General features: G+C 38.5%; 1 protein-coding gene and 1 long non-coding RNA gene across 2 annotated transcripts in view; one reads left to right on the forward strand and one right to left on the reverse strand.

Annotated features, from left to right (window-relative positions):
* Window positions 1-15,768, forward strand: part of HDX (highly divergent homeobox) — a gene marked incomplete at its 3' end in the record, with an annotated part of 47,057 nt that overhangs the window by 8,176 nt on the left and 23,113 nt on the right. The gene's annotated exons all lie outside the window — the stretch shown is intronic.
* Window positions 8,132-9,716, reverse strand: LOC107181749. Its single transcript, XR_001512453.1, has 3 exons — window positions 9,607-9,716; window positions 9,490-9,494; window positions 8,132-8,142 (listed from the first exon to the last, which is right to left on the reverse strand). It is a non-coding gene; the product is annotated as an uncharacterized LOC107181749 (long non-coding RNA).

The following is a 15,768-nucleotide window of genomic DNA, read 5'->3' on the forward strand; positions in this document are numbered from 1 at the left end:
CAGCCACAAAGATGGTGGTTCCCACAGCGGAGGCTGGGGGTTTCCATAACAAGATGGCTACACCCACAGTGGAGGCCAAGTTCCCGTAATGAGCCTTAACAAGCAATCAGCAAGAACCTGAGGCTGCGCGCCCCCCCCCATGTCCCCTTGTGGGGCTTGACAGGGGACTTCAGGCCACTCCCCCTGCCCTGGTGCCAGGCCAGGGGACCTCAGGCCATGCCCCCCACCTGGTAGGGTTTGACGGGGGACCTTAGGATGCACCCCCCACCCGAGCACTGAGCCAGGGTACCTGAGGCAGCACCCCCAGTCCAGCAGGGCTTGACAAGGGACCTCAAAGTGCACCCCCCCACCTGGTAGGGCTTGACGGGGGACCTCAGGCCATGCCCCCCACCCCGGCACCTGTCCAAGGGACCTGAGACTGCAACCCCATCCTGGTGGCAAGCCAGGGGACCTGAGGCCGTGCACCCCCCCTGGTGGGGTTTGGCAGGGGATCTCAGGCCACTCCCCCCGCCCTGTTGCCAGGGCTTGATGGGGGACCTCAGGTCATGCCCCCCGACTAGCAGGGATTGACAGGGGACCTCAGGATGTGCCCTCTGCCTTGGCACCAGGCCAGAAGACCTGAGGCTGCAGCTCCACCGCAGCGCCGGGCCAGGGGACCTCAGGCTGTGTCCCCACTTGGCAGGGCTTGATAAGGGCGAGACTGGCCAAGTCAGGATCTAGCCCAATGGGGGTGGAGCTGCCTGGTTCCGGGTCTCATGCGATTTCGAGGTGCACGTGAATGGGCACAGACTTGACTCTGGGTTCTGTGGTGTGCCCCAGACTCTGACAGAAGAAAGGTTTTCATATACATTTTACTAATTTTCTCTCATCTCTGATACTTCTATTATAGAGAAAGGGCAAATAGGAATATTAAAATATTTCCTCTAATTAATTACCTTTTAATGTGAATGAATTTTGTGCACCAGGCCATTAGTATTAACAATACATTTAGCATTTTTGAGAGTTTTACACAGGCATCAGCATTTACTTTATATACCTGACTCACTTAATTTCCATGGCCATCTAGACATACAGATACTTAATCCACATTCCAATAACTTGCCCAGGAGCACACAGTCAGCACATGTGAGAATTACAATACAACTCAAAAATATATCATGTTTTTTCCCCTGCTTTACCGTACACCCTAACAATGTTAGATGCATTAGAGTATTTGGATGTCTGAGAGTAAATTTTTAATTTTTAATTTTTCATAAACTTACTGTTCCCATAAGGGCAATTTATCCTATAGTTATACCTTTTTAAAGTCTCTATTTTGCATAACCAATGGACATAAGACACTGGGGGATGGGGGAGGCTAGGGGACTGTCTTGGGCGGGGGGAAAAAATGGACACATATGTAATACCCTTTGTAATAAATAATAAAATTTAAAAAAAAAAAATTTTCAAAGGGATTTAATTTATATAAATAATTTTAAATGGAATAAAACTTAGCTAATTTTTAAAGAGTAATCTTTTTAAAGAAAGGCAGTCTGACATAATTTCAAGCGTGGGCTTAGAGTCTGATATACCTTGGTTCAACCTAGGCTCTGCCACTTTTTACTTGTGTGATTTGGGGCAAGTGACATAACCTTCCTTGTGACAGTTTTCTCATTTGTATAATATAGTTAGTAACACCTACTTCTCAGGAATGCTGTATCAAGAAATGGCACAATGCCCTACCCGGTTTGGCTTGGTGGATAGAGCATCGGCCTGCGGATTGAAGGGTCCCAGGTTCGATTCTGATCAAGGGCACATGCCTGGGTTGCGGGCTCGATCCCCAGTTGGGGGCATCCAGGAGGCAGCCAATCAATGATTCTCTCTCATCATTGATGTTTCTATCTCTCTCTCCCTCTTCCTTCCTCTCTAAAATCAATAAAAATATATTAAAAAAAGAAAAGAAATGGCACAAGCTGTGCAAGGCTCCTTGCATGCTCTATGGTATAAATTTTCTTATACTTACAACCTCACAGTTAGAAAGTCAATTAAATTGCTAGTTTAGGTCTTTATATTCTATTTCAAGTAAAATATTGCAATATCATATTGTAGTTGGGGAAATAATAGCTGTAGTGCTGGCTGAGAGAAGACTGGAGATCAGCTATCAACTTCACCATCATCTATTGATTAAAATCCCATGTATTTCTCTTTATATTATGCGAGACCTCCTCCAACTTGACTTGAGACAGTATGGGAGAGACTGTTTGCCTAGAACCCTTGGGGCATCATTTGCCCCTCCCCACTTTCTTTTAATTACTTGATAGTTGGGGAAAACAAGGCAGCCTGGGGAAGTGTAGTAAATCAGGTTTAGCATCTTAGTCTATTTGGGTTGCTATGGTATAGCAAAAGTACCATAGACTGGTAGCTTAAACAACAAATATTTATTTCTCCCAGTTTTGGAGGCCAGGCAGCTCAAAATCAAGGTGCTGGCAGATTCTGTCTGGTAAGATCCTGCTTCCTAATGCATAGAAGACCGTCTTCTCACTGTGTCTTCATAAGGTGGAGTAAGGAAGTATCTTTTGTAACAGCACTAATCCCATTCTTGAGGGCTCCATTCTTATGAGCTAACCATCTCCTAAAAGCTCAACCTCAAAATACCATCACAGTAGGCTTCTTTTTTTTTATCACATTAGGTTTCAACAAGTGAGTTCAGCTGGGACACAAGCATTCAATCCATGTTAGTTATCCTCCAAGATTTTAATGAAATTCATTACCAAGCTGTATTACTGTAACATCATGACTTAGAAAAATAGAATGTATGGCCATCTTGAAAGCTTTCTAGCTATGAAACTATAAGCAACAATTCTGATCCTGGGAATATGTAACAGAGATATTTGCCTCTTCTTTTTGTTGCACCTGGTATCTTCAACCTAGTCCTGAAGGATAGTCTAATTCCAAGCTATCTTAGAGAATGAGTACAAATTGAGGGAATCCTAAAGGATGCTAAAAAGTTTAAATCAGCTCTGTTTTGCAGCCCCTTGGGAATCATAATAAGGTTAAAGTCGTAGTAAGGAAATTGTCAGGAGGTGTTTATACAGTGGGGCCTTGACTTATAAGTGTCCCGACTAATGAGTTTTTCGAGATACGAGCCGTCTCTCTGCTGATTTTTTGTTTTGAGTTGAGAGCTAAAATTCGGGTTACGAGCCAGCTTCAGATACCCCACCGCTAGTTGGCGCAGGGAACGTCACAGTGAATGCCATAACATCAGCCCAGCATCATGTGTCTCACTCGTTCACTGTTGATTTGACATACGAGTAATCTGAGTTACGAGCTCCGTCACCGAATGAATTAAACTTGTAAGTCAAGGCCCCCCTGTACTAGGATATCATAGCCCAGTTACATTTCAAAAACTCGCAAGGCTAACCTCACTCTTAGAGGACATATTGCAGCCCTATTGGTCTCCAAAGTGCCATTCACTTTTCATGCCATTGCTGTTAGTCCACTATGTATCATTAGTTTTTAATTATTAAAGATTAATAATTAGCAAGAATCTATGTAAAGATATAGGAACATTTTGGAAGATAAGTGCTACAATAATTTTTGTTGCAATTATCATTATGGCTTAATAATTAACTGCATTCCCATCCTTCATGAACTTCATAAAGATTTAGGAGTTAATAAAAGCAGAACACTTTGAGCTTCTTTTAAAATATACTTTATAAGTTCAATGTATTTATCCCTATTAGTGAAAGTGCTTCAGTAGTGCCTTCCAACTTTCATTAGTATTTCTGGGGTTTGGAGGATTTTAAAAAAATAAACATATAAGTTTAATAGTTGTGAAAACTTTAAACATCATGGAATTCTGAACCAGTACAAATGATATTTTGCTCTGAGGAAAGTGAAGGTCAGTAACATTCAGTAACTGTTAAAATAATTATCAGGCAAATATGCAACTTCAAAAAAGTAACAGTCGTCTGTATTGAATGGCTTTAGTTAGCAGGTATAATTTTACAGAACTTTATTGCGTTAAAATTCACATAGTTTGAATTTACATATTAGAAGTGTATACCAGTGTACTGATTAATAATGCAGATTTTGTAATCAAAGAAAACACAATAATTTTAAGAGAAACATCAAAAGCGCTTTATTCAAAGTAATGTCCATCACTAGCTACACATTTCCCCCATCTTTCAGGTAATTTGTGAATAACGTCCCAATAGAACTTTTCTTGTTTTGAGGCAATCCATTCAGAGAACCAATTTTCCACTTCTTCGTACGTTTTGAAGTGCTGCTCAGAAAGTACATGTGCCATCGATCAGAACAAGTGGTAATCTGAAGAAGCAAGGTCTGGTGAATACGGCGGGTGGGTTAACACTTCCCAGGCAAGATCTTTTAACGTGTCTTTAACTGGTTTTGAAGCATGTGATAGTGGGTTATCATGAAGCAAAATTACGTTGTCGTGTCTTCTGGCCCATTCTGGTCTTTTTACGATCACAGTGTGGTTCAAATTGATTGTTTGTTGTTGGTAGCGACCAGTATTAATGGTTTTACCTGGTTTTAGAAGCTCATAATATACCACACCTTCCTGATCCCACCAAACACAGAGCATTGTCTTCTTTCCCAAGCGATTCGGCCTTAGAGTTGGTGTTAATGGTTGACCTGGATCAACCCATGATTTTGTGCATTTGGGATTCTCGAAATAAATCCACTTTTCATTGCCAGTCCCAATTTGATGCAAAGAAGACTTTCTTTTGTGCTGTTGAAGCAACATTTTACTGATGACTTTTCTAGTGGGTTATCATGAAGCAAAATTACGTTGTCGTGTCTTCTGGCCCATTCTGGTCTTTTTACGATCACAGTGTGGTTCAAATTGATTGTTTGTTGTTGGTAGCGACCAGTATTAATGGTTTTACCTGGTTTTAGAAGCTCATAATATACCACACCTTCCTGATCCCACCAAACACAGAGCATTGTCTTCTTTCCCAAGCGATTTGGCCTTAGAGTTGGTGTAAATGGTTGACCTGGATCAACCCATAATTATGTGCATTTGGGATTCGCGAAATAAATCCACTTTTCATTGCCAGTCCCAATTTGATGCAAAGAAGACTTTCTTTTGTGCTGTTGAAGCAACATTTTACTGAGGACTTTTCTGTTTTCCGTTTGTCTTTCGTTCAGTTGATGAGACACCCATTTTCCTTCCTTTAAAATCTTTCCCCTTGCACGTTTGCTGAGCAATGTTTAATGTTCCTGCAAGTTGTTTTTGAGTTTGACAGGCACCTTCATCCAATAATGCTTGTAATTGTTGGTCTTCAAACTTTTTTGTTTGACCTGGACGTTGTTTTTCACATTGAAATCATCATTTTTTAAGTAAACCAGCCTTCACAGGTACCTTGAGATGGAACATGTTCACCATAAGCTTCCCAAAGTATACAATAACTTTCAGCAGCACTTTACTTCAAAATAATGAATTAAAACTTCCCTCAAATGCTCTTTTTTTGGCACTAAATTCAACATTTTTAAGTGTACAAATATCTATGATGTTAACACCTTCAAAAAATTGACATATGAAGTTTTGAAGCTTGCTGTGAATACAACAAAATAGCATACATATCAAGTTGCATATATATGAACCTATGTGTAAATCCATCTATTGAAAATCGGCATTATTAACCGGTATGCCTGGCCAGGTAGCTCAGTTTGTTAGAATGTCCTGATAGTCCACAATTGCAGGTTTGATACCCAGTCAGGGCACATACAAGAATCAACTAATGAATGCATTAATAAGTGGGACAACAAATGGATGCTTCTCTCTTCTCTCTCTCTCAAATCAATAAATAAAAAAGAAGTGTATAATTAAGTTTTTTAAAATATATTCAGGGAGATGTTCAAGTAGCACCCTAATCTAATTTGAGAACATTTAATCACCTCACAAATGAACTATGTACCCATTAGCACACCAAATCCCCCATCCCAGCAGTAGACAATCACTAATATTTTTTCTATCTCTGTGGAATTAGCTATTTTAGATATGATTACAAATGGAATTGTACAACTTGTGGTCTTTTGTAACTGGTTTCTTTCAGTTACCATAATGTTTCCAAGGTTGTCCAGGTTGTAGTATCAATACTTCATTTTATTGTTCTACAATATTACTCCTTATGTATTTTGCCATTCATTAGTTACTGGACATCGGATTTTTTCTACATTTGTCTATTGTGAATAATGCCATGAACATTCACATACAAATTTTTATAGGAGCCTATGTTTTCACATTTTCGGGGTATATATATCTAAGAATGGATTTCTAGTTCATATTGCAAATCTATGCTTAACATTTTGAGAAACTGAAAAAACTTTTTCTAAAGTTCCTGTACCACTTTACACTCCCATATCAATGTATAAGGAACCTAATCTCTCCACATCTGAACCAATATTTATATGAGTCATTTTGATTATGGTGGCTCTCATGGGTGTTAAATATCTCATAGAGGTTTTGATTTGCATTGCTCTGATAGCTAATAATGTTAACTTCTTTTCATGTGCTTAATAGCCATGTGAATATTTTATCTGGAGAAAATTTTATTCAGATAATTGGCACATTTTTAATTGTTTTTCTTTTTGAGTTGTAAGTGTTCAGTTTATTATATATTCTCTATATTAGTCCTTGTTATATTTATGATTTGCAAATATTGTCTCCCACTCCATATGCTGTCTTTTCACTTTCTTGAGGGTAATGTTTATACATGAATGTTTTTAATTTTGATGAAGTTCAATATACCTATTATCACTTATGCTTTCAGTGTTGTATCAAAGAAAATATCTAAGGCAAAGTAGTGAAGACTGACATGTTTTCTTCTAGGAATCTTATATTTGTGTATCTTATATGTAGGCCTTTCATCTGTTTTGATATAGTTTTTGCATATGGAATGAGGGAGGAGTTAACTTTGATTTTTTTGCATATGTATATCCAGCTGTCACAGCACTATTTGCTAAAAACACTATACATTCCCCAATGAATGCTCTTGCTATTCTTCTCAAAATCAATTGATCATATGTAAGAGTTTATTTCTGGGTATATAATCTGTCCATTTGCGTATCTATTTATATATGTGTATTTTTACACTAATACAACATTGTTTTGATTACTGTAACTTTGTTATAAGTTTTGAAATTGGGAAGTGAGTCCTGCAACTGAATTATTTTCAAATTCATTTTGTCTCTTCTGGGTACCTTGCATTTACATATGACTTTTAGGATCACCTTGTCAATTTCTGCAAAAAAAGCCACCTGAAGTATATATAGAGATTATGTTCCATTGTATAGAAATTTAGGAATGTTGCCATATTAATTATATTGAGTCTTCTGATCCATGTATACCTTTCCACTTATTACATCTTTTTTAATTTTTAAACAATTTGTTCTAGTTTTAAGTAGATAATGCTTGCATTTATTCTGTTAAATTTATTCTGAAGTATATAACTCCTTTTGATACTATTTTAAATGAAATTTCTATCCTAATATAATTGTTGGATTGCTCATTGATTTTTGTATATCAAACTTGTATTCTGAAAACTAGTATATTACTTATAGTAGACAACAGTGAATTCCATTGACAAGCACAGATAGCTTTTACTTGTGTAAAATTTTACTTCTTTTTCTTGACTAATTGCTAGTAACTGTAGTACAGTGTTGAATAGAAGTGGTACAAGATATTTTTCTCTTCCTGATGGTCTTAGGTCAGCGGTTCTCAACCTGTGGATCGCGATCCCTTTGGGGGTCAAACGACCCTTTCACAGGGGTCGCCTAAATACATCCTGCATATCAGATATTTACATTATGATTCATAACAATAGCAAAATTACAGTTATGAAGTAGCAACGAAAATAATTTTATGGTTGGGGGTCACCACAACATGAGGAACTGTATTAAAGGATCGTAGCATTAGGAAGGTTGAGAACCACTGGTCTTAGGTGGAAAACGTTAAATATGATGTCACCTGTTGGATTTTATAGATGATCTTTGTCAGGATGAGGAGGTTCTCTTTTATTCCTGGAATGTTTAGTGATTTTATCATGAAAGGATATTTATTTTTGTCAAATGCTATTTCTGTATCTAATGAGAAATTCTGTGCATTTCTTTATATTTTATCAATATGTAGTATTGCATCTTTCTCTTTTTCTTTTTTAGTTATTATTTTTGTATATTTTTTCAGATTACTTAAGATATAATTGACATACAGCACTGTATAACTTAAGTTGTACAGCCATAATTATTTCAGTTACTTATATTGTAAAGTTACCACAATAAGTGTAGTTAATATCCAGTGTTTTAATTAATAACTGTTTTTCTTCTTGTGGTGAGAACTCTTGGAGCTTCTCTCTTAACAACTTTCAAATATACCATTCAACAATGTTAACTATAGTTATATTGTACATTACATTCCTAGTACTTATCCTATATAATAAAGAGGTAATATGTGAATTGACCCTCACTCTGTTACATTGTTACAAGATGGCTGCATCCACAGCCGAGGCAGGGTTCCCATAACACAAGATGGCTGCGCTCACATCGAAGGTGGGGTTCCTGTAATGAGCTGTAATGAGTGATCAGCAGGGACATGAGGCTATGTGGCACCAGGCTGGAGCGGGGGATCTGAGCTGCGCCCCCCGCTTGGTAGGGCTTGATGGGAGACCTCAGGCCATGCCTCCCTATGCAACAGGGCTTGACGGGGGACCTCAGGCTGTGCCCTCTGCCCAGCACTGGGCTGGGTGACCTCAGGCTGTGCTCCCTGCCCCAGGCTGGGGGACCTGAGGCCACACTCCCTACCCTGGCGCCCGACTGGAGGACCTCAACCTATGCCCCCAGCCCAACAGGGCTTGACAGGTGACCACAGGCTGCACCCCCTGCCCCAGGCTGGGGGACCTTAGGCTGCACCTTCTACCCTGGCGCTGGGCTGGGGGACCTCAAGCCATGCCCCCGGCCCAGCAGGGCTTGATGGGGGACCTCAGGCCATGCCCCCGTGCCCTGGCACTGGGCCAGGGGACCTCAGGTTTCCCTGGGGGCCTTGATGCTGCACCCCCCATCAAGCGGGGCTTGATGGGAGTGGGGCCAGCCAATTCTGGATCTCACCCAATGGGGCTGGGGCTGGCCATGTCTGGGTCTCGTGCAATTTTGAGGTGCACACGGGTGGGTGGGGACTTGACTCTGGGTCCCAAGGCATGCCCCAGACTCTGACAGGAGGAGGATTTTCATATACATTTTACTAATTTTCTTTCATCTCTGACACTTCTTTTATGAAGAAAGGGCAAATAGCAATATTAAAATATTTCCTCTAATTATTTCCCTTTTAATGTGCACAAATGTCATGCACTAGGCTACTAGTTTATCTTATAACTGAAAGTGTGTACCTTTTGAACACCTTCATCCAATCCCTCCAAACGCTGGTACCCACAAGTCTGATCTCTTTTTCTATAAGATTTTTTTTTTATATTTTATATATAAATGAGATAATACTGTATCTGTCTTTCTCTGTCTGACATATTTCAATTAGCATAGTGCCCCTAAGGTCCATTCATGTTGTCACCTATACCAGGTTTCCTTCTTTTTCAGAGATGAATATTTATCCTACACATACAGGGTGTCCCAAAATAATGTATACACGATTTGAATGATTATAAACTCAGTGTTTATTAGCACACAGTTAATTTTTAAAATTTAAAAGAATCTACAGAAATGAGTATTTTCTTTTTTTGTCAATACCTGCTTTTAAAATGATGACTTTTCTGGTCCAGGCACTGCTGATAATGTGAAGCAATGGAATCCCACACATCAAGAATCATTTCATTCGGCATTTGTACACCCTCAATTCATCAACTGTTGCCAGTTTTGTACAGTAAACCTTATCTTTTATGTATCCTTATTTTTAAAAGTCTAGTGGCACTATATTTTCTCTGTTCAAAGCTTAGTCTGGCTTCACCCATTATTTTAAATCAGCTAAACCTTAAAAGGAGTGAAAATTAAGTGAGTTATCAGCTTTAAAATATGTATACACTTTGGGAACACCCTATATATAGTAAAAACTACATATATACAAATACATATATGTAGTTTTTCTAATACACATATAACTATAGCAGCATTATTTACAACAGCCAATAAATGGAAACAGCTTAAGTGAATGGACGTAAGCCATTTCCATATCTTGGCTATTATAAATAATACTGCTATGATTATGGGGATGGAGATATCTCTTTGAGAAAGTGTTTTCAGTGACTTTGGATATATTCCCAGAAGTGGAATCGCTGGATCATGTGATAGCTTTATTTTTAATATTTTGTGGAACCACCGTACTGTTTTCCATGGTGGCTGCATCAATTTATAATCTCACCAACAATGCGCAAGTGTTGCCTTTTATCTACATTCTTGTCTTTATTTTTTATCTCTATTTTATGATAGCTACCATAACAGACTTAAGGTGATATCCCACTATGTTTTTTTTAAATAAATCTTTATTGCTGAAACTATTACATATTTCCACTTTTCCCCCCCATTAATATAGTGCCACTAGACTTTTTAAAATAAGGATAGAGGCCTTCAGCACTCTGTTGTCTGTGTCCATGGTTTATGCATACATACATACAAGGTCTTTGGTTGATTACCTTCCACCCACCCACTGCGGTTTTGATTTGCATTTTCCTTTTTTGATTAGTGATGTTGAGCACATTTTCATGCACCTATTAGTCCTTTATATATTTTGGATATTAATCCATAATTAGACACACGGCTTTCAAATATTTTCCCATTCCTTAAGTTGTCTTTACATTTTGTTGATCTTTTTTATTTCTGTGCAAAGTTTTTAGTTTGATGTAGTCCCACATATATTACTATTTTTTTCTTGCTTGTGCTTTAATAGTCACATGCCAAAAAAATCATTGCTGAGACCCATGTCAAGGAGATTTTTCCTATGATTTCTTTGAGAAGTTTTATGATTTCCAGTCTTACATTTAAGTATGCAATCTATTTTGAGTTAATTTTTGTGAATGGTTTAAGATAGAAGTCTAGTTTCATTTTTTTTGTATGCGAATATCCAATTTTCCCAGCACCATTTATTGAAGAGAAAATATTTTCTCCATTGAGTTTTCTTGGCTTTCTCATCAAATACTGGTTTATAGTAAATGCACTGATATATTTCTGAGATCTTGATTTTGTTCTGTTGGCTTATGCATCTTTTTTCTAATCTTTATTGTTGAAAGTATTACATATGTTCCATATGTTTCCCCATTGACCCCTTCTAGAATGCCCCACCCTCTGCCCCAGGTCTTTACCACACTATTGTCTGTGTCGATGGGTTATGCATATATGAATAAGAATTCTTTTTTATGCCAATACCTTACTGTTTGATTACTATAGCTTTTTCGTATAGCTTGAAATTAGGAATTGTGATGCCCATGCTTTGGTCCTTCTCAGGATTACTTTGGCTATTTAGAGTCTTTTATGGTTCCATACAAATTTTAGGATTATTTTCTACGTCACTAAAAAATGCAACAAGAATCTTGATAAGGATTACATTGAATCTATAGATGGTCTGGGTTGTATGAACATTTTAACAATATTAGTTTTTCCCATCCATGAACACAGGATGCTGTTCCATTTACTTGTGTCTTTTTCAAATTCTCTTATCAAAGCCTTATAATTTTCAGAGTAGAGATTTTTTACTTCCTAGATGAATTTATTCCTGATTATTTTGTTGTTTTTAATGCTATTTTCAATTGGATTATTTTCTTTACTGGTTTTTCAACTAATTTATCGTTAATGTAAAGAAATGTTACTGGATGGCAGAATAGGTAAACACTGGAACTCTCCACCTTTCAAAACCACATCAAAATTACAGTCTCATGCCCTAACTGGTTTGGCTCAGTGGATAGAGCGTCAGCCTGTGGACTGAAGGGTCCCAGGTTCTATTCCAGTCAGGGGCATGTACCTTGGTTGCGGTCACATCTCCAGTAGGGGGCGTGTGAGATGCAGCTAATCGATGTTTCTCTTATTGGTGTTTCTAACTCTCTATCCCTTTCCCTTCCTCTCTGTAAAAAATCAATAAAATATATTTTTAAAAAATTACAGCCACAATACAGAACAATCATCAGTCAGAACCACCTGAAATCTGGCTGGATGGAAGCACTACAACTAGACAATTAAAGAAGAAAGCACATCAATATTGGTAGGAGGGGTGGAGGCACAGAACAGGCTGGTCTGACATACTCATGTGGGAATATTGTGGCTGTGGAGGCCTCTCATGAGGAATAAGGGGTCCCAATCCCACACCATTCTCCCAGTCCTGAGATCCAAAGCTAGAAAGAAAAGCCCACATAACTTTGGGCTGTAAAAACCAGTGGGAATTGTGGCTGAGTGACACAGGGGCTACTGGAGACCCAGGCAGTTCCTCTTAGAGAGCCAGCATGCAGACTTACTCAGACTCACTCGATCCCTTTAGGCTCCAATGCTGGGATGGCAGCTTGAAAGGAACCTGGGACATTTGGGGAAGGATTGGATTGTCTGAGATCAGGTCAAGAACGTGATTTTCTCCCAGACAGGGGTGTTCACATGGATCATTGTTCTAGTGCTGGAACCTCCCACACTGCAGAGCTGACTGGCAGCCATATATGAGTTTCAATCAGCTTGACTCACACTATTGGCTCTGCCCTGGTGATTCCTTGAGAAACCACCCTATTCAATTTGCAGCCCCACCCAAGCTCTTTGCAGTGGTTTTGACATATGAATGGCCTGTCCTGGTTCAGGCTTCAAACTTTCTAAAAATCTCTTAAACAAGTATCACCTGGCATCAGCATGCCCTATACTAATAAATAAGAGGCCCAAGACAGCTTGGCTTCACCTAGGCACTTCCAAGCCCGTTGTAAATAGCAGCCATTTGCAGATTGCTCTGTGACTCCTGCCAGGTGGCCCCAGGCAGTGGTTGACTTTGCACCTCCCAGGAGGCCTCAGAGCCAGTGTACCTGGTGGACATATTCAGATTATACCATATTACACCTCTACACATCCAAAGTGACACACTCAAGGGGTAGACTCGGTAAGCACCAAAGACTCATTGAAGCGATTCCTCCTCTATAGGGGTATCTCCTGCACAGCATCTCTTCCATTATTCTTACAGCTGGTCCTTACATGCAGTTGGACTGGGATTCAATTCCTCCCAGTGTGGCCCACAGCAATCAAGGCTCAACTACAATAAGACAGCGCACACAGTCCACACAGGAGCACACCTGGAGTGCCCAGCTCAGGTGACTGGGGAGGTTGGGCCTTACAGGAAACCTACTACATAAGGCATCTCTACCAATTCCAGGAGACATAGCAGCTCTACCTAATATATAGAAAGAAACACAGGGAAGCAGCCAAAATACAGAGACAAAAAAAAAAAACAACATGTCACAAATGAAAGAACAGAAGAAATCTCCAAAAAAAGAAATAAATGGAATAGAAGCAAGCAAGCTACTAGATACAGAGTTCAAAACAATGGTTATAAGGTTGCTCAAGAATATTAATGAGAGTTTTAAGGGACTTAGTGAGACTTTTAAGGATCTTAGTGAGAATTTCAAGAACCTTTTTGAGAACATCAAAGACATGAAAAAGGACCAGTCAGAAATTAAGCATACACTAGCTGAAATAAAAAATAATTTACAGGGATTCAACAGTAGAGTATAGGATTCTGAAAATCAAATCAAAAATTTGGAATATGAGGGAGCAAAAAACATCTAGTCAGTAGAGCAATAAGAAAAAAGGAACCTCAAAAGATGAAGATAATGTAAGGAGCCTCTGGGACTATTTCCAACATACCAACATTCACATTATGGGTGTGCCAGAAGGAGAAGAAGGAAAGAAAGTTGTTGAATACCTATTTGAAGAAATAACAAAAGAAAACTCCCCCTATTTGGTGAAAGAAATAGACTTACAAGTCCAGGAAGTGCAAATAATCCCAGACAAGAGGAACCCAAAAGAGACTCACACCAAGACACATTGTACTTAAAATGCCAAAGGTTAAAGAAAAAGGGAGAATCTTAAAAGCAGCAAGAGAAAAGCAGTTAGTTACCTAGAAGGGAGCACCCATATGGCTGTCAGCTGATTTCTCAACAGAAACTTTGCAGGCCAGAAGGGAGTGGTAAGACATATTCAAAGTGATGAATAGCAAGAACCAACAACCAAAAATACTCTACCCAACAAAGCTATCATTTAGAATTGAAGGTCAGGTAAGGAGCTTCACAGACAAGAAAAAGCTAAACTAGTTCATCACCACTAAACCAGTATTACATGAAAGGTTGAAAGGTATTCTTGAAGAAGAAGAGGAAGAGGAAGAGGAAGAGGAAGAGGGAGAAGGAGAAGGAGAAGAAGAAGAAGGCAAAAAACACTCATCTATCAACAATTTAATCTAAAAATCAAAATAAAACCCAAACAAGGAATTGAATGAACAAAATAAACTGATAAATAAAATAGACCCAGAAGCATGGAAACATGGAACAGACTGACAAATCTCATAGGGAAGTGGGGGGGGGGTGTAGTGGGAAGAGATTAACCAAAGATCTTCTACGCATATATGGATTACCTATAGACACAGGGTGGTAAAGCCCTGGATTGGGGTCAGGAACCAGGTGAAGGGAGGCAATGGGGGTGGGGAGGATAAAGGAACATTTGTCACAGTCCCAACAATAACATTAAAAGAAAAAGAAATGTTACTGATTTTTGCAAGTTGATTTTGTATCCTGCAACTTTACTGAATTTGTTTATTAGATCTAACAGTTTATGTGTCTGTGTATGTATCTGGAGCCTTTATGGTTTTCTATATAGAGAGTCATAAAACACTACTATTTATTTCTTTCCAATTGTGATGCCTTTTATAACTTTTTCTTGTCTGATTGCCCTGGCTGGGAATTCCATTAACAGGTTGAATAAGAGTGATGAAAGTGGGCATCATGGTCTTCTTCCTCTTAGAGAAAGGCATTTTATCATTTCACCATTGAGTGTGATGTTAACTGTGGACTTGTCATATGTGACATTTTTTGTTGAAGTATATTACTTATATATCTAATTTTAATAGCTTTTTTCATGAACAGATGTTGAATCTTGTCAAATTATTTGTTTGTATCTGTTGAGATGATGAAATTGTTTTTTCTCTTTTCCTAATAATGTTGATGAATCACATGTATTTATTTATTCTTTTATTGATTAAGGTTTACACATGTGTCCTTACCCCCCTATAGTCCCCCCATTTCCCCACTCATGCCCTCACCACCCTGTGTCTGTATCCATTGGTTATGCTTATATGCATGCATATAAGTCCTTTGGTTGATCTCTCCCCCTTAGAAGTCAAGGATGCTTCAATATTTAAAAATAAATCAATGTTCATCCTTGCCTTCCAGGGATAAATCCCACTTGGCAATGATAAATTATCCTTTTTAAAGTGCTGCTGAATTCAGTTTGCTAGCATTTTCATGAAAATATGTGCATTTCAATTCATCAGGTAGTATTCTTTTCTGGCTTTATTATTTATTTCTATTTGCATTCAATTTATCTCAGAAAAGTTACTTGATATGATTTCAATCTTTTCTTTTTTTCTTTTTTAAATATATTTTTATTGATTTCTTTTTTTTAATTTTTTATTACAAAGGGTATTACATATGTGTCCATATTTTCCCCCCGCCCTAGACAGTCCCCTAGCCTCCCCTATCCCCCAGTGTCTTATGTCCATTGGTTATGCTTATATGCATGCATACAAGTCCTTTGGTTGAT

Source organism: Myotis davidii, unplaced genomic scaffold (genome assembly GCF_000327345.1).
Source record: "Myotis davidii unplaced genomic scaffold, ASM32734v1 scaffold652, whole genome shotgun sequence".
Classification (NCBI taxonomy): Eukaryota; Metazoa; Chordata; class Mammalia; order Chiroptera; family Vespertilionidae; genus Myotis; species Myotis davidii.